A 6000-nucleotide genomic window follows, 5' to 3' on the forward strand; every position below is an offset into this window, starting at 1 on the left:
TGTGGCTTATCCAGATCAGAGCGCTGAGAAAAAAGTTGCAATTAACTTTAAGAAGTAAAGGAGTGAGTGAGAAGGGGGAGGCGGGGAAGGGGCTGGGCTGGAGGGCAGGGAGAGCGGGCGCAGGGGAGAGGCTCTCCTGCAGGGCAAAGGGGCCCAGGCCCAGCCCCATCTGGTCCCTCCTCCATTTTGATTCCAGAGCTCAACGAAAGTCCCTCGTGCCCCCTATCCCTGCCGGGTCAGGCCTCTCGGCCACTCCAGGCTCCAGTCAAGGGTTGGGAGTGGTGAGGGTCCCCGGGGCCCGGGCCTTCTCCGCTCCGCACCCCCAGCACCTGGTGGGGAGGGTGGGGGGCAGGACCCTCTCAGCCACCTCTCTCACACCTGAGCTCTTCCTTCTGCCCGCTTACCCCTGCAAAGACATGGGGGCCCTCGACGGCGTGCCAGGAACCTCCCTGACCCCGGGGGGTCAAGTCAGCACGAACTTCCAGACTTGCTGGAGTTGGCCGGCTCTCTGCTGGCAGCCGGGAGCAGCGGAGCTGTCGTGGGCCTACGGCACTGAGAGCCACAGCTGGGGTCTCTCTAGCTCTCGACCTCGCTCACCGCTCCCAGGGGGCAGTCGGGCCCCAGCTGTTTTCAAGTGAGCCACTTAGAAGGGCAGAGAGGGTCTGGGATTGAAAGAGACACTTCATCTAGAAATGGTGAAGAAAAAGAGGGGGCGCCTGGGTGGCTCAGTCGGTTGAGTCTAGACTTGGGCTCCGGTCACGGTCTCACGGTTTGCGGGTTCGAGCCCCACGTCGGGCTCTGCGCTGGCAGTGTGGAGCCTGCTTGGGATTCTCTGTCTCCCTCTATCTTTGCCCCTCGCCTGCTCTCTCTTTCTCTCTCATAAATAGATGGATAGATAGATAGATAAAATGTTGACGAAGCTTCCAGAAGCTTCCAGAAGCAACACAGAGTCACCTTCATTTGTTCCTCTATTGATACACTCAAGCTCCGCCAAGCTGCAACTGTAGGAGGCGCTCCCCCTCCCTGGCGCGCAGTTTCTCCATCTCTCGAGAAAAATAAAGACGGGGCCGTGGGCAGCGGATCTCCAGGGGCTTTGCCAGTCCCGATGCCCGGAGATGGGCAGAAGCCCAGGCGGACTCAGGAAGTCCTGGTCGGAGGGGTGACACCGGTGCCCTGGCCCCCGGGCCCTGCCCTGTGCCCCCACAGGACACGGACCCATCCCTGCAAACTATTATCCACGCGCAGACTGGTTTCTGCGCGATTCGGCGATCAGTATGGGCAGCTTTCGCAGACCTTGGCGTCTGTCTCCAGCCCCGTGCTTGGGGTGGGGTCTCAAATAATAACCTGGCATCTGCATGCCAGCCGAGCTGGGGACCCCACGCTTGCATCACCCGAAATTAGGAGAAGCGGGGTGGACAGAAGGCCAGGGGCGGGGCACACGCTCCACAATCTTTAGTCACACGGAGTCATATATGCTAAAAAGGGTCCAGGCAGACCGTCCGAAGGTGGATTCCTTCACTCTCTTATCCACACCACATCCTTTCCCCACCCCACGGACCTCCCTGTGCAAAAGAGAAGGGGTTTTTATTGCGCTGCTGGTGACTCAGGGGGAAAAAGTGAATCCGGGGCCTCTGAATCTTGGCCCACCTGATGAGTTTGCATGGTTCCCAAAGGGGAAGGGGCTGCGAGTGTTGGTGGCCACCCAGAAACACAGTTCCCTCAGGAGGATATTTGGGTGACCCCTTACCTCATAAGCTGTGGAGATGACACCAGGCCAGGGGACAGATAAGCTAACCCCATTTTTTTCCCCGGGTCTTGAGTTCCCGAGAGGTCAACCTATTCTACAACCTTAAGGCCCAGGAATTTCCTTAGAGTCTGGTTCCCTGGGCCCCTGGTCAGCCCTCCTTTCTGCTTCTGCCCTCCACCCTGCTAGCTGCCGGAGACAACCCTGACTTTCTCCTATCTTTCTCTGGCTCGCCAATCTAATAAGCATATGTGCTAGAAATACTAGCTGGAGTGCTAAGTTAGAAATTCTTCTTAAACGTATAGTAAGGTCAGATGAAGGGGGGGGGAAACCCAGAAAACAAAACACAAAACCCCGAAACAGAAATTGGACACAGGAGGGCAGATGTAGACTGAACAGGAAGTGCTGGCCCTAGGCTAAATGAAACAGCTGTCACCATTGTTCTAGACTGAAAACTGCCTTTGCAAACTCCACGCGGCCCAGGCTCAGAAAGCAGATGTTAATAATTACAGCACATGAAACGAAGGGCACAGGATTAGGCAAGTGACGAAAAAGAAATGGTACCAGTAGATTTATAACTCGCTCAGGCAAATCTGTTTGGGCTGGCGGGGGTGGGCAGGGCGGCCCCCTTGCAGATGCCCCCACCCAATCTCCTTCCTGGCTTGGCATTTTGGCTTCCGGGGTTGTCTCCAAATCAGGGGATCGTTTAGTCTATTTTAGGGTGGTGGTCCCCGGAGGCCTTTTTCCCAGCTGCCTTTCTGGGGACCCCAGGCCCACAGGCCACAGCCCGTTGCCTCTGATGTAAAGGAAAAAGATAGACTCCCCAATACCCAGCCCAAGTACCCAAAGGGGATCTTTGGGCAGACCGAATCGCGGAGTCCGGCGGCTCACCGGCGAACCGGGACGCACGGACACGAAGCCGGGCAGCCATCCCCGGGGCTCTTGCTTTACCACGTTTAAACCCAGGAGCTCAAGTTCTTTGCAGCTGAAATTGATTCACACTTTAAAGTCAGCCAGCCCCCAGCGCCTTGGAGGAGGCAACGGGGCGCTGGGAGGACGTTGGGGCCGCTGAAGGAAGTGCGCAAAGCAAGTTTCTTGGGTTAATTACATAAATAGAAAAGTCAGAGTCTTCGCATGTTTTCTGAACATTCCTCGGTGCTTTTCCATGTGCGCCTGAGTTGTAAAAGGCAAAACAAAACACACACGCACATCCACCCCCAAATCCTCCCGTCCCACCACCCCCTGGAAAGGACGTCTCCAGGAAAGGTTAGAAAGAAGGTAAAGCATGTGTTTGCCATCTTTATGCCTGATATGGAAACCATATGCTTAAATACACTAGCAAACATACTTAATATAACACTCTCTTTTATTAAATGTGGTTTTATAAACGCTCTCCCCAGCCAGGGCACCTTTGCTGTGCTGGAGGCTGGAACTTGGCAAAATAATCTCCCCGCTGTTACATCTATTGATACACATTTTTGGAAAATGAGTCTCGGACCCTCGGAAAATAGACTGGTTCTGATTATTATTGCAAGTGGGAAGGGGCACACGAGGGCATCTTTTTTCCTCTGATAAATGAAAAGAAGTGTAACGGGTGCTTTCTGCAACCTGTAAAAGGGCAGAGCCATCTGTGATTCATTTAGCAGCTCCTTACAGAAGATTTATTTGATTAATTCGGTCAGAAGAGAGAGAATATGGATTTTCCCCTGCTCTGAAAGGCACATACGCACTCACACATGCACACAGGCACCCACCCATGGGTAGACATCTCAGGAATGAAAAATGACTAATCGTGTTATTGGAACTGGCCAACGCGGGGCCCCGGCGGTGAGATAGCGGGCTCCCGCCCTGCCGATGGGAGGGCTGGTTTCGGAATAGATTTAATATCCTTGGGCCCAACGCCACCGGAGAGTGACCTTAGGGAATAATCCCATGAACCCTGGATCGCTTTTATCAGGTATTGATTACTGGTGCCAGGCTCTGTGCGCAGCACTTGGCACGTGTTACCTCATTGCACCGTTGCGACAACCCCTCCGCTTCCCAGACAGGGAGACTATCCCCATTATTAGCGGTCCTTGTTCAAAATTATTTTCACTTTTTTTCGGACGGTGTTTGGCTTTCTTAGTCCTCTATGCCTAAACCATGCGGAGAGAGGCCACAAATCTACATTCGTCTCATATTGGGTAATCTTGGAACAGGTCATCCACATTGGCTGTGCTCCGTGCCCCGTGGGTTCCAGTTCGGTGTAGACAGAGAAAGACTCCACTAGGGGCTGGAGGAGAGCTGGCCTCCTCTGGCCTTGCTTGTCCCTAACTTGCATGGCCCAACCCTACCCTATAAGCAACTGTCTGTAGACCACTGTCAATTCCCAGGGAGTAGGAACGGCCCTCGAAATGGGTCCTTGAGGAAGGCAAAGAAAACGGTGACAGTCAAGAAAAAGTATAAAATCATGTGAGATTGGAGCCGAAGAAGGCTTTGGATATCAACGTCAGGAGTGGCAACATCTGACAAGGGATTGGTGCCATGACTCTCCTTCCTTAGACATTGCTAATTGGTCCCAGTTCTCGCCCTCCCCTAAACCCTCAAAATCCTTCTGGACACAGTTCTCTGGGCAGCCTCTACCAAAAGATCAGAATTAGGGCATGAGTTGAAAGCTGTTGGTAGTCCCTTCCAGCCAAGTGTTCCATTTTGTGGCAGGAGAGACGGGCTCAGAGAGAAGTCGGCTACAAAGCCAGTTGGGAAGACAGTTCCCACTTCTCTGCCCACTAGTCCTTGAATCCACACCAGTGGGGCTGGTGGAAGCCAAGGTTCAGGGGGTCATAAACCTCTGTGTTCAGCTGAGTTTGCTCTCTCACCCCTACCCGGGCCACCCCCAAAGGATGTCACTAACACTGCTCTGTAGGCAGGATAAAAGGCATCCCCTGGAATGCTACAGAAGATTGAAATCTCTCCGTTACTTTAAAATAGTTAACTTCTTGGGATGCCTGGGTGGCTCAGTCAATTGAGTGACCGACTTCAGCTCAGGTCATTCATGATCTCACGGTTCACGGGTTTGAGCCCCGCGTCAGGTTCTGCACTGAGAGCTGGGAGCCTGGAGCCTGCTTTGGACTCTGTGTCTCTCTTTCTCTCTCAGCCCCTCCCCTGCTTGCACTCTCTCTCTCTCTCTCTCTCTCTCTCAAAAATCAATAAACATCATTAAATTTTTTTAATAAAAAAAAATAAAATAGCTTCTAAACCAGGATAGGGTGGGGCAGCCTGAACCCACAATATCTGACAGCCTGGAGTCTAAGATTCTAGAAAGAAGTGGAAAGTTTCACTCTGGAAACACTAGGGTCAGCAGAGACTCTGCACTCTGGTCTTTCCCACCTCTCTTCACTCGCTGGACCACAGAATCCAAGGCAACTGGCACTCGGCCGGCTGAAGGCTTAGAGTGCTTGTCTCAGGTGGTGGTCACACGGTCCTCAGACTTTTCAGCTAAGTCCAATTTCTTTGTGGGAAGATGAATGGTTGTGTGAACGGAAGGAGGCATCTCTAAGTTTGGAAGTTCTCTCCAAAACTCCTTTCCTGCGGGTCCTTCCCAAGACCCATCTGAAATGCTTCTCAGCCCTGTGTGGCCCAAGAGGGACTTTGAGGCTCACTATCTTGTCCTGATGAATCTGATTTTCCATGGAAGAAGCGAGGCTGAGGACCAGGACTGGTTTGGAGAATCAGAGTGAGTCTTATATGCCACGGATTTTAAAGGGAGGCCGTCATGGTGTGTTGAACACTGAGAGTCTCTCCACTCTCCCATTTAGCAAGGTTGTGTGTTGGATGGTTAGGGGACCTGTTTAAAGACTGGGTAGGACTTGTGCGTGGTCCGCATCTCAGCTATTGGGTCTCTGTTGGGTGTTTCCACAATTTTTGAAGAGGTTTGAAAACACTTTGTCGAAACATGCCTCCTGCAATCTTGTTTATGCTATGAATTCGTAATTCACAACGGAGAAAAGCTTGCTAACTGAATCATACTCTAGCCCAGCAGAGCCTCTTGAAAGGATCACAAATATTGAATGAGTGAGGTCCCAAATAATGAGGATTTTACAGCGCTCAAATGACACCCCTTGAAGGGGTTTGTTGACCAAACGTCATTTGTCGAATAAAGGGGGTTTGTCTGCCTTGAAAAGTGGTTTTCTGGAAGGTTCCTGAGTGAGGGAGTGAATTGAGCAGGCTGGAGAAGGAGCCAAGTTTGGGTGGGGGTCAGCATAGGGGTGTGGGTGAGG

Source organism: Lynx rufus, unplaced genomic scaffold (genome assembly GCF_022079265.1).
Source record: "Lynx rufus isolate CCGP_SWC_20201006 ecotype Redwood Valley unplaced genomic scaffold, mLynRuf1.p SCAF_11, whole genome shotgun sequence".
NCBI lineage: Eukaryota > Metazoa > Chordata > Mammalia > Carnivora > Felidae > Lynx > Lynx rufus.